We start from the raw sequence: 18882 nt of genomic DNA on the forward strand, positions 1-18882 counted from the left end.
AGCGTGTGTAACCAGTACGAAGAAAGAAGATAACAAGGTCTATTTGTATAGAATTCTTTGTATAAAATTCTTTCAGTCTCCACTTCTTATCTGTGATGATAAGAATGTTAATTTTCTTCTGGACAAAGGAGGACATTTTTCACGTGGGAATTTCGTCTCCTGCTTTAAAAAGAAAGGAAGGAAGATTCCTTCAGCCCCAGCAACAATGCACTAACCACCGCTTGCAGCCTTTAAGAAACCACCACAACCTCAAACTCTTGCTCTCCTCCAATGAACTTTTATTCAAAACAATCCTCCCTAATTTCCTCCTAAAACCCAATGAAAGCTGAACTTGCCTTTGTCTCTTTGGATTTGCCTATGGTTTGCCATAGCCTGCTTCTTATGAATTTCAATTTCTCTGCTATTTCCAAATAAGTTCATTAGTTTCAGAGCCTGGCTCAATTTACCTCTTTATTTAGCTTGACATTACATGGTGATCAAACGAGACAAAACAATGAGGAACTAGCAACTCTTGAGATTGTGTGAGGTGCCCACTTGAGTCCTTTGTGCTCTTTGTTTCTGTGAGTCATCTTTTTTCTTTCAGTTTAGGAAGTCTTCTGTCAGATTCAATCTCCTTCCCTTTGGTTAAGCTCTCCGACTTTATTCAGAATCTGTTTTTGTTTTTGTGAATGCATCACCCTTCCTGGTGAGTATTCTTTTGTTTTCTATTTCTATTTATTGAAGCTCCCTGGTAATGCCGCACATTTTGTTCCAAAAGGGGGAAGGGATATTATTCCTTGTGTTTTATAACAGCTATTGAAAAACAGAGCCCCTCAAAGAAAAGGTGTTTTAGGGAATCCAAAGGCAAAATATGTTCCACCTGGTCTGTGGGCCAGGATCTTATGTCTTTCTTGAAATGAGTGAACTTTGGATAATTTGGAGTTGTAATGGCCATTCTGGAGAAACTTAGATAAATCCTCCTTAAGGGGCACCCTTAAAAGAGAGAATTCAAAACCTCTCAGAGGCAACAGAATTCATTCTTTCATTGGTATGCAGAACATTTGAAAAGACAAAATGACTCCAAAACAGGTCTAAAAGAATTCTTAGAGCATGCAAATAAAAAAAGTCTTTAGTAAACATCTTGGCCATCTGAGAAGGTAACCTTAACTTAGTCCATTTGCTAGAAACACAGTATGGATCCAACTATTCTTTTGAGTTTTGAACTTGAGACATGACTAAAATTTTTTAAATCTCTGTGTCTGTCTGTATGTCTATGTATGTACATCTATCTCTGTATATATTTTTCTTCCTCCAGATGGTATTGCTAAAATTAATTTGTAAAGAGCTCTACCTAATTGGCTTAAAAATTTAAACATTTATATAAATTAAGAATTCCTAAAACTGTTAGAAATATAGAAACCAGCCCTAATGTTTTTCAAGTTCGTGTGATCTTGACTAATCTTTAATAAATAAAAGCTAGCTTAAGTTTGTTGGTTTAATAAAACAGGCATGTATTCAGAATTATAAATATAAATTCAGAATGTAATGCAAACATACTTTTTCTACCTGGGTTTACTAGTCAGATAAGCTCATGCTATTTCTGCTACAAAATTTGTCAACAAGAAAAAGAACTTAAGATGATGGTTAACTATTTAGTGTCTAATCCAAGCATAATTGTCAAAAGCAAATAATTTAAATAAGTGTAGATAAGATCAAAGTTTATGCTAAGTTAAACTAAATAAAGTATATTCATTGAATATCTAAATTATTCCTAAATACAATAAATGTTAAATACTAAACATAAGTTTATCTACTTTTGGCTTTTTAATTTTTACAGAAAGACAAAAGATATTTTGGTCTCCTAATAAACACATTTTATGCCACATTAAAAAATATTATGAGGAAGAATATACTTCTAAAAATTTTGAAATGTATTTATAAATTGCTAATCTACTACAGGATGCTAAAATATGAGCGTTCACAGTTGCCTGCTTCCTAGTTTTCACTGGAAAGCAAACATTACACATAGTCTAAAAAGATGGAAGAAGAGCCGAAAATACAAAGTGGACCAAAGAGAAAATGTCAGAACACTTAAAATAATGAGCATGAATTAAGTCTGCACGAACTGTGTGCACAATTCAGACAAAGCCATAAGCACGCCTTTGAAAAAGTAGAAGTAGTGGAACTCCAATGAGAGTTTCTCCTACTGTGGAATGATTTACTTACAGTCCTTCTCATCCTTCCAACTGTGGTAACAGACCATTGGTGAGTTATAATTAATATTTATTTAAATAGAAAATATACATGTTATCTATATTTCTCTAAATAGATAAGTGGGTAATATATATATTCAATTTTATCTATATTCATAGATTTATTATAGAATTATTTATCTATATATAAATAAAAGAATAATTATATAAAGTACAAAATAGAGGTGTATACTGAAAATAGGAAATACACGTCAGTTTATTAAACTTTTATTTCAATTACTTTTATTGTTTTATATGAAGGTATGTGCTGAGTCATTATACATACTCTTTTTTTTGAGTAGATATTTCAGTTTTTGCAGGGAAAGATTCACCCTGAGGTGCATCTGTTGCCAATCTTCCTCTTTTCCTTTTCTGCTCCCCGAAGCCCCAGGACATGGTGGTATATCCTGGTTATAGGTAGTTCTAGTGCTATGTGAGCTGCCACTACAGCATGGAATGGAAACTGACAGACGGGTGGTGTGGTTCTGTGACTGGGGGTGAACCCAGGCTGCCAAATTGGTGAGCACCAAACTTTAACCACTAGGCTATCAGGGCTGGCTTTACACTATATTTCTTAATGTGGAATAATCCAACATGTTTGAAAGCCACTGCTCTTATACTACAGTAAGTTGAGCAACAAAAGGCTCTGTGTGGCCAGTTTAAAAAGCCTGTACAAGAACAACCACCCTTTCTGTCTCATACACGCACAGTGATAACTCCTCAAGGCCAGGCTATAATCACTCCTTAATAGGCTCATACTTTGTTGCTTTGTCTTCTCAGATTTATACAGCCTGGCAGCAATCTTTATTTAAAATAACTTTCTCCATTTCTTGTAACTTCATGGATGGTTGGGATGGCTTCCCCGATATCTATAGCTCTGCCATCAATTTAGAAATTCTTGTCCCATCTTTCAAATTTTCATGCTGCCTACTCAACTTATAGCAACCCTCTTCACAATAATGTGGGGATCTTGCTGCCCCTACCTATTCTATAATTTCCAGTCTAGCAAAGCAATGTTAGAATAACCCTGTAGACACAAGTAAATTTCATATGGCAATTTCCAAAAACCATATGGTTTATTTTAACCATATTATGTAGGAAGAGTTTACATATATTTAAAGTAATGCACATGCAGTTATGCTATCCTCTAAGAGTAAATCTATAATTATTCTGTCACAACTGCCTTGCATCACTTCTTTTCTAGATAAACTTTGTAAATTTTTGAAATTGAGAAAATGATTATGTATGAAAAGTAGGCAAAGAAAGTAGGATGCGTGTTTTCAATAAAAGAAGTATGAGGAATGAAGATGCATTTTTGTTCAAGGAAAAAGGAGAATAATTTTGTCCTAAAATAAAGTGATTGTTCCAGAATAAGACAGAAAAAGATAGGATAAAACCAAAATGGATGTAGAAAGTTGTAGAAGGTTTGTGGAAAAGGAAACTTGAGAAAGGAATGTTATGTGTGGTCAAGCTAAGATTGGAATAGATTTATTTAAATTAAAAAGAAAAAAAGGGAATTTTAATATCAAAAATACACTGATGCAAAGTTAGAATTTGGTTTTCTCTCTGTTAGGACAAAATTTTCTTAGATTACTAGTCTGCCCTTGGTTAAAAAAAAAAAAACAGTTTTCCTTTACCTTTAGTGTAATCTGCCTAGGAAGCGAAGATTCTGTGTCTTATGAAAATGTTTCCTGTGCTCCATGTTATCTTTATCAGAGCTTTGATTACTTAGAAAAACTAAGTCTTCTCAATATTAAAAAGCTAAAGCTTTTCACAATTGTATGACTTTCTGTATTTGCCTTTAAAATCTTTTGTCACTTTAGTTGAATGGATAGCTAAGTATTGCTTCACAGTGACCTTTTTGATCAAATGATTTAAAACCTTTTCTTATTTTTGACAAGCTTCCCAAGAATCAAATTATAAATAAAATCTTCTTGACCTTGAACTAACTTTGGAATTTTCCAGAGGGCCTCTGAAACATCTCAAAAGATTTGTTCTTTCTCCTTATAAAAGAGAGACATTACACTAATTAGGTTTATTTGGTATGTTAAATTATATAGGAAGCACTGTCCAATAAATTATGATAAATCTTTTTTAGGTTATATTGTATGGATGAATTTTATTAATATAAGTATTCTAGAAATTATATGAAATTCTTAAAATTATGATATAATGTTATCAGTCATAATTCTAACACTTAAGGTATTTTATATCACAGAAATAACTTGTCCTTGTCAATTGCATTATAATAAACTCTCATCAAATATTTAACCATTGCTCTTCTTAACTGTTTTGAAACTTACAGACAGTTTTAGTGTTTTACTCTGATGCTTTGGCAAAAAATTTCCTGCAAAAGTGCATCATCTTCAAAGAGATTCTTAGAAAATACTTTGACAAGTACTCTAGAACATAGCTTTTTGATAACTCTTAAGATGATAAGACTAAGCTAGGTGGGAACCTCTAAAACCCTAATGTGAAACTGGTTGCCTTGATATTTTGTTTTCCAGATTTAAAGGACCCTTTTTACTCCTCTCCTTTAAGCTATCTATAATTTGGTAAAGTGTATCTTTGCAACAAAGCTTGAAGCGTTTATGTTTTTCTCCCTACCTAATCCTTCCAGAATTCTCAAACTCTTATTAAATATCCTTATTTTCATGACAAATTATGTCTTTGCATAAGAATCTGTCGATAAGAAGCTGTTCTCCTTATGACAGTTTGCCCAATGCATGAGTAGCCCTTGCTTCCTTTGATCCACCGCTGACAAGAGGGGATATACTTCAGTTTTGCAAAGGTCTCATCAAATCCATAGAGAATAATCATACTTTGGTGAAACAATCTTTCTACAGTGTGCTCTCAGGAGACAAAAATACCAGACATCATAATCTGCTGCCCAGAGCTTTTCTCTGCTGGAAATGACAACTTCAGAAATCTCCCCTCCAACCTTGCTGGAAGGAATGTATCAGATACTATTAACCAACCCTTGAATCACCAAACTCCAAGGAATCGACTCTGGAATTCATGTGTCACATCTAAAGAAAGCACCAAATCTTGACTAGAGCTGCACACGGACTGGTAACCAGAAAGGGATGATTTCCAGGAATTAAAGCGGATGACAGCAGAAGGAGACAGCTTTACCAAGGTTACTGAACCAGGCCTGTATACCTTTTTCTCACTGTTGCTGTTTCACCTGATTTTCTCCCCCACTTTCTTGGAAAGACAATGCTCTTATCTTTATCTCCCAATCTATTCCCTAAAGGGGAAAGCTCCAGGTTTGCTTCTGTATGGAGACATTTTCTCCCATAGGCTGGAGTAAGTGCCAATGAATGCATGATCAGAAATCTCTCCCTAACATTTGGAGAATTATCCAATTCCTGGCCAAAGCAGGAGCAGCCCAACAACAATCACTTGACTTGTTGGCTAAGGAATTTTGGATTTTTGGGAATTGCATAGCCCTCGGTTAGCTACTTGCTGAGCAAAGGGGCATTTATGTGACAGTAAATATCACTTGTTGCACATGGATAGGTTTCTCTGAAGAAGTAAAAACCCAATTGCATAAAATCATAGAACAAGCACATTGGCTACAACAAATTTCATCTGACAATATGTGGTCCTTTAATCTCTTTAGCTGGTTATCTTCAGGTTTGGGCTTCTAATTTAAGACTGTTATACAAACTGAGATCATTATTCTGATCCTCATCTTATTTTGCATAATTATTTTTAAGCTTTGTACTTGTTGTCTGTCAAATCTTTGCAAAGTTATGCCCCCAATAGCATGATGTTAGCTCAGCACTTTGAGAGAATCTCCAATGCTTACCACCTTGACGAGATATAGACTTTATATGGTATGTACCTGAGAGCTCTCCCTCCTGCCCTTCCTTGTTACCCAGATATGGCCTCAATGGTTTCCAATTGCTATGCACTTTCCCTCTGATGTGGGACATGACAACCAGGAAAATTTCTTCCTGGCACCAAGGAACAAAAACCTCTAAATATGGACAACCTGATACTTGATCAGCAATGCTTTCAAGGAAAGATCTTGATGAAAGGGGTAAATGTAAAAATAAATAAAGGAAAATGTCATTTAAAGTGGACTCAGGAAGCCCTGAAAGGGAAGCTCCATGCATGTACCACTCATTGCTGCCTGAATAACCAAGAGAAATAAGGAAGAAAACAAGGTCTATTTGTATAGAGTTCTTTGTATAAAATTCTCTCTGTCTCAACTTCTGATCCATGATGATGAGAATATTACTTTTCTTCTGGTACAAGGGAGGACACTTTTCACATGGGAATTTCATCTCCTGCTGTTAAGAAAAGGAAGGAATATCTCTCCCTGCCCAGCAACAATGCACTAGCCATAGCTTGCACCCAATAAGAAACAACCATAAACTTGAACTCTTGTCCTTCTCCAGTAAACTTTGACTCAAAACAACCTCCCTAAATTCCCTCCTAAAACCTAACAAAAGCTGACCTTCCTTTTGTCTCTTTGGACTTGCCTATGGTTGCTGTATCCTGCTGTTCTGAATTACAATTCCTCTGCTATTCTCAAATAAACATTATTTTTTGAGGTTGATTCAGTTTACTTTTATTTAAATCGACACCCAAATGGCAGGCTTAGTTGAAAAAGAGCTCAGAAAAACCCGATAGGATTTGTTCAAGGAGAAACTCTTTGTCAGTCTTTACGCCTCACAAAAAGTGTTTTTAACTTAAACTATTTTCAACATAAGAAGAAAATTCAGCATTTAATGTAAGTGGGCCTCACAACTGTAAGACTTTATCTTGCATTTGTTGAAACATTCAACTTGAGTGTGATAGAGGCAGCTCTGCTCCACTGGATACCAACCTTCCAGATGAATCTGCTCCCAGAGACTGGAATTTCATTGAGGGGAAGGAAGGACAGAACCTGAGGAGGCCAGGGCAGGGTAGGAAGCCCAGGCTCCACTCATACTGGCCCCACCCTCTCAAGACCCCCCACCCTACTCTCACGGTTTCCTGCCTCCCAGGAAGCAGTTGCAGTAAGAGTTACTCTCTGGGGATTGAGTTTCCTTCTTTCCACTTCAAAACTGCCCTTTGGGGTACCCCCATTCCGTGTCCTGCACACCCTGGGTGTGTGTGGGGGGATTGCTGTGGATGTTAAAATCCAAGCCCCCACCCATCCTGCTGGCTGAAAGCTCAGCCCCACCGTGAGATGCTTCCAGGGGGTTCTCTTGGCTACAAGTTTCAGAACTGAGTCCCTTTCTGTTAAAATCTCAACTTGGCCTTTCTAACTTTGGCCATGTGGATGCCACCTGCTGCCTGACTATCCTGTTTAAAGCCCTTCGTCATCTCCCCTCTCTGCTCTACTCCCTGTGAAGTCCCCACTCTGGAGGTGGATACTCTCCCTGGTCCCCAGCCTCTCCCCTCAAGTCCCTGGACAGCAACCACAGGATGCCATGCCCTCCTGCATCCTAGGATTCTACAGGCCCCAATCCCCTTGGGAGATGCTCCCCCAACATCCTCCTCCTGCAGCCAGGCCCTACTACTCCCCAATGTTCTCCTTCACAGTCGTCCCTCTTAGAGGCCCCTGAACTTGGACTGGGGGAGGTGACTGGCCCCTGTCCTTTGACATCCTGTGTTCTGTTCCAAATTCCATCCAACTGACTGGGCCCACCAGGGTGTGATTATATTCCCATTGGCCCACTGGAAAGTGTGCCTTCCTGGGTAAGGTACATATTAATTTCATCCCTGTGAATGTATAGATGGGATAGGAGATGAGAAGAAAGGAGACAAAAAAGAACCAGAGAAATGGAGTGAGTAAGGGAGAGTTAGGGAGAAACAGATGGTAAAAGAGAGGATAGGGGATGGGTTGGGTAGAGATGACTTGGAAAGGCACAGTAAGAATGAAACAGCATGACCTAGGAAAGAAGCAGAGGGAGAAATGAAAATAGACAAAAACGGGAATCAAGCAGAGAGATGCAGGAGGGCAGAATAGAGAAGAGGGTCTTGATCAACAGTAGCAACATGGGCGACATCCAAATTTATTAGATGATGTGATGGTTAATTTCATGTGTCAACTTACTTGGGCTAAGGGATGCCCAGATAGCTGGTAAAACTTTATTTCTGGGTTTGTCTATGAGGTTGTTTCCAGAAGAGATTAGCAAGTGAATCAGTTGACTCAGTGAAGAAGATCGTCCTCACCAGCGAGGCTGGGCATCACCCAATCCATCAGGGCATGAATAGAACAAACAAGCAGATGAAGGGCAAACTTGCACTCTGCTTGAGCTGGGACTTCTGTCTTCTCCTGCTCTGGGACGTTGGCACTCCTGGGTTTTAGGCATTTGGACTCAGACTGTGACTTACACCATGGGCTCCCCAGGTTCTCAGGCCTTCAGGTTGAACTGGGGCTATACCACCTGCTTTCCTGGGCCTGCAGCTTGCAGATGGCTGAGGCTAGGACTTCTCAGCTTTCGCAATCGTGTGAGCCAGCCCACCTAATAAAGCTCATTCTAGATACCGTATATATCCTATTGGTTCTCTTTCTCTGGAGAACAGTGAATACAGATGCCATTTAAATTTCCAAATTATTTTTCCCTTTACATTTATTTTGTCAGACTCAGATTGACGTCTCAATGCGTTTCCGGTCTTTTTTATATGTTGAGATATTGTTTAGTGCTTAGTTGATGATTTTATGTACTTTAATCTGTACTTGGTAAGGATATTGATTTATTTTATATTAACAGACAAGCGTAGGTTAACCAGATAGTCTGATATTCAACAGATTTTCTTCCTCATGTTATCCGTTAGATTGATGGGCTGTGAGCTAAAGTCTCCAAAGAAGCATATGTTCTCTTCAAGTTCCTTTGGTCCTGTCTGCAGATGTTGAAGAATAGGCTGAGTTGACATGGAACTTGAAACCAACAGAGATCATCTGTTCATGGTGAATCAACTGCTCAGAGTTATTTTCATAGCTAACCCTCTTTCATGTTTTCCAGTGCCAATAATGAGGTCTTCTTAATTGCATATTTTTCACAGTTTAATGTGATTTTCTGGAAAAAAGCATTGAAATGATTGAGATCAATGTGATTAAAACCAGGAAAGAGAAGTCTCTCTCACTCAGGAGTATGAAATGTGGTCCGGAATCTTTAGCCTGTGCTAGTTACTCTCTACTGGCTTCTCCTACTCATCTCCTTGCCTGACTGAATATACACACAAGTCACAAGACTGGATGGGGGGAGAAAAAATGTTTTTCCTCAAATTTTTCTTATTGTGGTAAAATACACATAACATTTACCATCTTATCCATTTTTAAGTGTACAATTCAGTGGCGTTAAATACACTTATAATGCTGTGCAACCACCACCATCAGCCATCTCCAGAACTCTCTTTATCTTGTAAAACTGAAACACTATATCCATTAATCAATAACTACCCATTCCTCCCTGTCCCCATCTCCTGGCCACTACTGTTCTACTTTCTGTCTCTATGATTTTGACTATTCTAGGTACCTTAGAGAAGTGGAATCATGCAGTATTTGTCTTTTTATGACTGAATTACTTTGCTTAGCATAATGTCCTCAAGTTTTGTTCCTATCATAGCATAATTCCCTTCCTTTTCAAGGCAGAAAAGTATTTCATTGTATGTATAGACCATAGTTTGCTTATCCATTCACCCATTGATGGACACTTGGGTTGCTTCCACATTTTAGCTATTGTGAATAATGGTGCTATCAACATGGGTGCATTTTATTTAAAATCTCTTTTGTCTAATATTAGTATAGCCATCCCTGCTCCCTTTTGGGTGGTATTTGTGTAGAACATCTTTTCTATACTTTCACTTTCTATTTGTATCTTTCTATCTAAAGTGAGTCCCTTGTACAGAGTAAATTGTTAAATCATGTTTTTTAATCGAGTCTGCCAATTAAATAGTTTGATCCACTTACTTTTTTTTTTTTAAAGATTGGCACCTGAGCTAACATCTGTTGCCAATCTTCCTCTTTATTTCTTTCTCTCTCTCTCCACTTCCTTCCTTCCTTCCTTCCTTTCTTCTCCCCAAAGCCCCCCAGTACATAGTTGTACATTGCAGTTGCAGGTCCTTCTGGTTGTGCTATGTGGGATGCCACCTCAGCATGGCCTGATGAGTGGTGCCATGTCCATGCCCAGGATCTGAACCAGCAAAATCCTGGGCCACCAAAGCGGAGTGTGTGAACTTAACTACTCAGCCACAGGCTGTCCCCTGATCCACTTACTTTTATGTAATTACTGCAAGGGAGGGACTCGCTTCTATCATTTTGTTATTCATTTTCTATATGCCTTAGCACTTTTTTTGTCCCTCATTTCCTGCATTGCTGTCTTCCTTTGTGTTTAGCTGATTTCCTGGAGTGAAATATTTAAATTCTTTTCTCATTTCCTTTTGTATACATTCTATAGGTGTTTCTTTGTGGTTACCATGGGAATGACATTTAACATCTTAAAGTTATAATACTCTAATTAGAACTTATAGCAGTTTAACTTCAATAACATACAAAAACTCTGCTCCTTTACAACTCTGTTCCCACACCTTTCAGTTATTTATATCAAAAAATTACATCTTTATACATTTTATGCCTGAAAAGATAAACTAATAATTGTTTTTAAATGCATTAATCTTTTGATTTATATATAAAATAAAACATGGAGTTACAACCATGGTTATAATAATACTAGCTTTCAGATGAATAGTTGTTTTCAAAATGTATTAGTTTCTTAAATCACATAGAAAACAGAAATACAGTCAAAAATCATTGTTACACTACTAGTGGCCTTTATAATTGACCATATATTTACCTTTATTGAGATCTTTATTCAAATAGATATGAGTTATTGTCTCAACAGTGTATTTGAACATGCAGGCCTCTCTTGAGCATTTAATTTGGGGCAGGTGTCATGGTAGCTGACTCTCCAGACTTTTACCTGGGGATGCCTTCCCAGAACAGCTGGGACAATCTCTCTCTTCCATTCACAAAACTGTTTTGTTGGATGTAAGATTCTTGATTGACAGTCATTTTCTTTTGGCACTATGAATACAGCAGCCCACTGACATCTAGCCTCCAAAGTTTTTAATGAGAAGTCTGCTGATAATCTTATTGAGGATCACTTGTTTGTGAAGATTTTCTTCTCTCTTGTTGCTTTCAACATTCTCTCTTTTTGTTTTGAAAGTTTGATGGTGACAAATAAAAATGGCAAGCGATAGGATATATTGGATAATATGAGGAAGCCATTTGGTGTAAACCTAATGTGGCCTGACCTTGTCTTTCCAAAAGGGCCTGACCGAGGCCGTTGAGCATGCATTGTATATCTGCTTTAGAGATTCCCTATGGCAAGAACAAAGGCCCTTGAGATAAAGGTGCAACTTCCCTCCCCCTCCCAATGTTGGCATTTCCTTAAGGATTAAGCATTTTCCTTAGGCTAGAAACTGATTGCTGTGCTCACCTGTGACCACCCAGCTGGAGACAATAGACTTACCTCCTGCTACGCCCACTGAGATAGCAGACCCACTACCTGCTGTGTCCATCAAGTGCTCTGCCAACATGGCAATCTTGTGACTATTGTGGGAGGGACAATTCAATCATATGTGAAACATCCTGTTTGGGGTATATAATCACTCTGTATACCTCACTTCTTTGGTGCCCTTTTTTCCTTCAGGAAGAAAGGCCCTGGGCCACGGTCCTCAGATTTTAGCTCAGAATAAACTCTCCCAAATTTTCATTTATAGATTGGTTATGGAATATTTTCATTGACATTTCTTGGCGTAGCTGGTAGGATTTCAGAGAAACCCACCGAGACCACCTGGAATCTACACTGAGCCGGCATTCGGTACCAATAAGGGCCCACTGAGCCCCCGGATCACTGCATTCTTCAGGTGACCCTGGTGAGTTCTCCTGAAACCCGGACCTCCTTACTTTAAGTTGATGGTCGAAGAATTTATATGAGCTGGGTAAGGTCTTAAGACTAGAGGTTTTGAGGGGTACTGGTACATTTCCTAGGTGGAGAAAAACCTAGAGAGAATTCCTAAGCTGCAGGAGCTTAGAGGGAGCTTGGAGTGAGCTGAGTTGGTTGTCCTTTTAATTTGGCTTTAAATTGGAAAGAATTGTGTTTATAAAGTCTCAACAAACTGCTTGATAGAGAAATGAGAGACTGAACATGTTCAGCTCTGAAGAAAAGGGACATTAGCTCCTCCTGGCCTTTACCAAAAGGTGTCCTTAGGTGACTAAGGACCTCAGCGGGAGTGTCAGAGGATCAATCCTTGCGACGTGCAGCGGTCCCATAGGGAACGCCACTCTCATTCACGGTAATTAATTACAGGCTCATCCGGGGATGTGCACATAAGGGCTGGCCACCCGACGCTCCAAGCCCCACGGTGGTTTTTGGATAGCCAGAGGGAGAAACCAAGGCGTGTAAGAGAGTGTTTATGACCTTTCTATAGGGAGTAACACTCACAAGCAGCACACTTCTGACCCCTTACACTGTCGTTAGTTGTTCTGACTTTATAACAAAACAAAATTAAAAGAGAAGCAGGAAATCGAGCTTCTAAAACAGCCCGATCAGTTCCCGAATGGGCAGCGTCTCCTCTGGACTGCAGTTGGCTTCATGCTGTGACTGCAATTGCTTAACAAAGGGGGATCCCAAGCCAGATTGCTAAAGCCAAAAGAAAGAAAGTTAGAAAGAGGGAAAAAAAAAAAAAACTGGGAAAACAAGTTTTTTTCACCGTGGTCTGCTATGAGAACACCTAACTCAGAAATCTAAGGAAAATCTTTGTTCTATATGTCTGTCTGTCTATGTGTGTCTATATATGTTACAAAAGTTTTTATATTTTACCTCTGGATGGTACAATTTCTAAAGAGCTCTATTCAATTGACTTAAAGTGCTTACAAAAAGTTTTTCTAAATAGAACTAACCCAAATATCTTTCAAGTTAACATGATATAGGTTGATCTTTGGTTAATGAAAGTGTAAGTTGTCGGTTTGATTGAAAAGGCATGTCCTCAAAAGTTGTTGGTATTTGAATATGGTGCAGATGTGCAGCCTGGGTTTACTAGTCAAACAAGTTCATGTTGTCTGTTAGAAATTTGTCAGCAAAATAATAGTTTTAAATGATAGCTGTTTGTGTAATGTCTCATGAGGTTTTTGTGGGTAACTTGAACATAATTGTTGGAAACAAATGATTTAAATAGATAAAAGTGGGTAAAATAACTTTTATGGTCCGTATACTTGGGGAAAAAACAGATTCCAAATTCTTTTTGGTAACAATCTTGAGTTTTGCTAAGTTAAATGATAAAAATCTGAGTATCTGGGTCATTTTTGGATTGGATAGAACACTGAAACATTATTGCTAAGTGTATCTGAGTTATCTACTTTTGCCTTCTTATTGCAGAGGGGCTAAAAGTCTTTGGGTGTTTTACTGTAAAGTGGCGTGTCTCTAGAAATTATGAAAAGTGTTTGGAATGCTGATAAAAAGACACTTCATAATTGCTTACCTTTTTAGTGTTTACTAGGGAATGTTAAGTGTTAAAAGTTCTAATTAACATATATAATTAAAGCTACTGGAAATTTAATAAGAAAACAGCCCTGTATTCAAGGAAAGTTAAAATGTATGTTTTCAGTAAAGAGCGTATAAAGAATGGAAATATTTTGTTTGATGGGTTAGGAAAGATAAATTTGTCCTAATGTACTAGAAGGGAAGAAAGAAAGCATGGGACAAATTCTGAATGTAAAAAGAAAGTTATAGAAGGTCTGTGTGAAAGAAATTCTGAAAAGAGTTTTATGCCTGGTCGAGTTGGCTAAGATTGAAATGAATCTAATTAAGTATATGGATTTTAATATGAAAAAGTAAACTGGCACAAAAATTAGAATTTGACTTTCTCTCTTAAAAGGATAATTTTCTTAAACTCTTAGTCTGCTCTTGATGAAGAGGTTATAAAAAGTTTTTCCTTCTGAGTAAGTTTACAGAAGATCTATGTTTTGTTAAGGTAATTTCCTATGTACAAAAAGACAGATCTCTCTATCAAGGTTTTTTGTTTTTTTTTTGCTGTTGTCACTTTGGTTAAATATTATGAGCCTTGTTTCAGTGACCCTTGTTTTACAATGGCAAGATCAGCAACCTCTTGATCTTGTTTAAGTAAGTGTTTAAAAATCTTTTGATATTTTTGATAAGCTTCTCCCTCAAACAAATAGTCATGTCCTAAATAAAGGTTTTCTTTTGACCTGGATAAAGGAAGAGAACTTCTCTGAGGATTTTCAGAGGGCCCCTGGGACTTCTCAAAGAAATTTGTTCTCTCTTCCCATAAAGGAGGGATACTAATTAGGCTTGTTTGGAATGCTAAATTGCATGGGAAGCATTGTGAAATAAATGATGATAAACCTTAGGTTATATTGTGTAGGTAAATATTATTCACTATTTTAACCTTGCTACTGATGAGGATTATTTTAGGCTGGTTACTGTTGAAACTGCAGATGAGGAGGAGGCTTTGAGGAGTGGAAATTGCTTGCCCTTTGATAGGAGACATTTGCATTTGTGAAGGAAGTCTCCATCTGTGGGGTGCCTCCTCTCTGCACCAGGAGGAAGGGAGGATGACCTTATATCTAGAAACTCTTAATGGGGATGGCAAGGACTTAAGTCTTGTTTATTGTGCTTCTCTGGTGACTTCATGTAGCTGACTTCCCCCACCACCAACGTCCTCTTTTGTCTTTAGCTGAAGATAGTATTTAGGGTGGTGGCTTCTGGCATTTACTTAATCCAATTTTATTCTTATCTAAAAGTTATAGGACCACCCAATAGCCAGACCCCACCTGCACTGATACCATTTTAACTTTTTTACATATTCTTTCGTCTTGTAAAGAGATAACTCACATACCTATGCCTTAGCTTTAGCTCTACTGTCAACCCATGTTTGCAGCAGCAGCTCCTCCTGCCCGTGGGTCCTGTCTCCATGCCTGTAGCTTTTCACTGCCCATGGGTCCTGTCCTCATGCTATTCTCTAAATAAAAGAGCACTACTGCCAGACGTTGAGAGTCCAAAAAAATCTTTCTTTTGACTCGTTGGCTCACCGACCTTGCATCAGCTACGTTGCTTCCAATATCACAAGGGGAGAAGACCACGACTGCATTCTATTGTTTATTTAGGTTTACAAATAGGTCTTACTTAAATGATAAACAAGGATGGTTATCAAGCTGTATATGCTGTCCAGCCTCAAGAATCCCTGCTACTTTCTGTTAACTCTGCTAATCCAGTAAAAAATATTTCCTTCTACAGGCTTAAGAAATAACCACGGAAGAAGAAAAATATATATATAGGTTACAGCAAAAGGGAAAAATAATACTTTTGGAAACTTTCTCCCAAGGGTTCATATGGCCTCTACTTGTTGTGCTATATGCCCAAAGTATAATCCAGAGAAGCCACTTCATGAGTCATGAGGCCACTTTCCCCTTCCTAAGAGACCCTTTGAGGTATGACAATTGGACCACTATCTCAAGGATAAATATATCTTGTAATGATCTGTATGTTCTCACATTGTTTTGAGGCTTTGCCTTGCAGAAGAGCAATGGCTTTAGGTAAATTATTATTGAAAAGAATAAATTCCTGTTTGAGGAATTCCTCCTGAGTTACACAGTGACTGGGGAACTCAAATCTATTTGTAATATTTGGCAAATATTGCAGCATTTCTACTGTGCTTACCATTCTCAATCCTCAGGATTGGTAAAAAGAACTAACGGCACAACCAAAACTTAATTGGCAAAGCTTTCAAAAGCATTTACTCTTTCATGGCCAAAAGCTCTTGTGCTAGTGCTCCTTAATCTTAGATCTATACTTTTTGTAAACATCGGCTGTCTCCTTTTGAAATAATAATAAAACAGCCTATGCAATTAGATGAAGAAATATATGAACCAACTTTGCTTAAGGGATATATTACATTGTTGTCATGGTTTTATTGAGGTGCCTTAAAAAGAAATGAAAGATTGCTAGCTGATTCTTTCACAGAGAATTCCTAAAACTTAAGGATCTTGGACTATAACCTGGAGAATTTATTTATTGAAAGAGACACCAAATAAGACTGTTTGCAGCCCTGTTGGAAAGGACCATATGAGGAAGAGAAGAAGAGGCGTCTGTTGTAGACAGCTGTCCCAAGACTCCGGACCAGACCTGTATTCCTGACCTTATATCTCCTCATTTAAACATTTGTTATGCTTAAACTATACCTATTTTATAATTTGTTTGGGATGCTATCATACTTAAAAAAAAGTGATTAATTTGGAACAGACTGATCTTGAAGGCCAGGAATTTATTGAGTGACTCCTAATGGAATTCAGTGGTTATGTGGAACAAATCTTTGGTCTTGGCTACTGCCTGGATGGCTAAGAGACCACACCTTGAGTTTCCTTTAAAAGCAGGGAAGGAGTCAGGCTGAGTTAAAACCTGTTGTCAATCTCTATCTCTTTATGGCCAGATGGGCTTGTTCAGTGTTCCATTGGTATGGCTGTATTTTCAGCTATATGTGCTTCTTCTTTGGGACTAAAAGAAAGATGTCATTATTACATATGGAACTCTGACTAAATTTACTCAGGAAGCCCTTAATGATAGTCAAGCAGGAATAGCCTTATTAAATACTGAAATGTCTTTAATGCGAAAGGCTGTCCTTCAAAACAGAATGGCTTTAGATATTCTTACTGCATCCCAAGGTGGTACATATACAGTCATTCAGACTGGATGCTGTGCTTTTATACGTGATGAATCTTCCAGTGTGTCATCTCTGCTAAAGCACATGAAGAAGCAAGTGGATGCCTTATGTGATCCGACACCCAGTTTGATTTGTTTGGTTCCTTTTTAGTATAGGTTCCCTTTTTCAATCTGGATTGGAATTCCTATTTCTACTACTTGGAACTCTTGTACTGGTCATAATATTCAAGCTAATTGTTGTTTTCTATACTCAGTGTTGTAAGAGTAGCATGCAAACTAAAGTAATGATTGTTTGATGGCTTGGGATGATCGATCTGTCTTATAATCTTGGACAAATTTCCTTTTCTGATAAAGACTTTACCTAAGAACTCATTTTAAACTAATGTCTTCAAAATATGTTGAATTATTATTGTTACTGTACTTGTTCTGTAATCATATACAATGTAAATGCAAAGTGTCATAGAGAAGCACATATACAATGTTTGTGAAACAATCTAAAATTAATTGGAAATTACATGACGTATGAAATGCTTCCTCTGTTAACACATATATCTCCATGCTTGTCTACTATTTCCCGCTAACGTGGACGACTAGGCAAATAAAGGAGATAAAAGCCTAGCACCAAGGGACATGATGAACCCAGGGCAGGCAGCAACCACCCTGGCGCCGAGGGACAATATTTTGATCATCAATGCTTTCTATTGAAAGATTAGAGATCAAAAGGGGAAAATGACAAATTAAAATGGCAAGCAATAGGATATATTAGAGTATATGAGGAAGCCGTTTGGTATAAGCCTAATTTGGCCTGACTTTGTTTTTTCCAAAAGGGCCTGACTGTGGCCATTGAGCATGCATTGTATATCTGCTTAGACATTTCCTATGAGAAGAACAAAGGCCCTTGAGATAAAGGTGCAACTTCCCTCCCCCTCCCAACGTTGGCATTTCCTTAAGGATTAAGCATCTTTCCTTAGGCTAGAAACTGCTGTGCTCACCTGTGACCACCCAGCTCAAGACAATAGACTTGCCTCCTGCTACGCCCACTGAGACAGCAGACCCACTACCTGCTGTGTCAGTCAAGCGCTGTGCTGACAGGGCAATCTTGTGACTATTGTGGGAGGGAAATTTCAATCATATGTGAAACGTCCTGCTTGGGGGTATATAACCACTCTGTATACTGCACTTCTTCGGTGCCCTTTCTTCTTTCAGGAAGAAAGGCCCCGGGCCATGGTCCTCAGATTTTAGCTCAGGATAAACTCTCTCAAATTTTCATTTATAGGTTGGTTATGGATTATTTTCGTCGATAATGGTAATATGTCTTGGCATGGATCTCTTTGAATTCAATTAACTTGCAGATCTTTGAACTTCTTGGATGTTTATATTTGTGGCCTTTCATCAAATATGGTATGTTTTCAGCCATAGACTCTTTGTCCCTTTCTCTCTCTCTTCTTCTTGGACTCCCACAGTGTATGTGTTGGTCTGCTGGGTGGTGTCCCACAAGTCCCTTAGTCTCTGTTCACTTTTCTTCAATCTTTTTTCTTTCTGTTCCTCAAACTCAATAATTTCCATTGTCCTATCTTCAAGTTCATTGATTCTTTCTTCTGACTGGTCAAATCTGCCTTTGAAATCCTCTAGTGAATTTTTCATTTCAATTATCTTCAGCTCCAGAGTTTCTTTTCAGGTTTTATGCCTCTTTATTGATATTTCCATTTCATTCATATATCGTTTGTTTTCTTGACTTTCTCCACATCTTCCATTAGACCTTCAAGATCTTTAAGATAGTTGTTTTAAAGTCTTTGTCTAGTTTATTTCCCATCAAGTCTTTCTCATGGACAGTTTTTGTTAACTTTTTCCTTTGAATGGGCTGTACTTTCCTTTTCTTTGTATGCTTTGAGATTTTCTCCCTGAAAACTGGACATTTGAATCTGATAATATGGTAACTCTGAAAATCAGATTCTTCTCCGACCCCA

The 18882-nt window shown here is 37.9% G+C and overlaps 1 long non-coding RNA gene across 1 annotated transcript; it reads left to right on the plus strand.

Annotated features, from left to right (window-relative positions):
- The first annotated feature begins 339 nt into the window (after positions 1-339).
- Positions 340-6801, plus strand: LOC138922041 (uncharacterized). Its single transcript, XR_011435149.1, has 2 exons — positions 340-685; positions 5078-6801. It is a non-coding gene; the product is annotated as an uncharacterized lncRNA (long non-coding RNA).
- Positions 6802-18882: the final 12081 nt, after the last annotated feature.

The sequence above is a fragment of the Equus caballus genome, unplaced genomic scaffold (genome assembly GCF_041296265.1).
Source record: "Equus caballus isolate H_3958 breed thoroughbred unplaced genomic scaffold, TB-T2T haplotype1-0000340, whole genome shotgun sequence".
Lineage (NCBI taxonomy): Eukaryota > Metazoa > Chordata > Mammalia > Perissodactyla > Equidae > Equus > Equus caballus.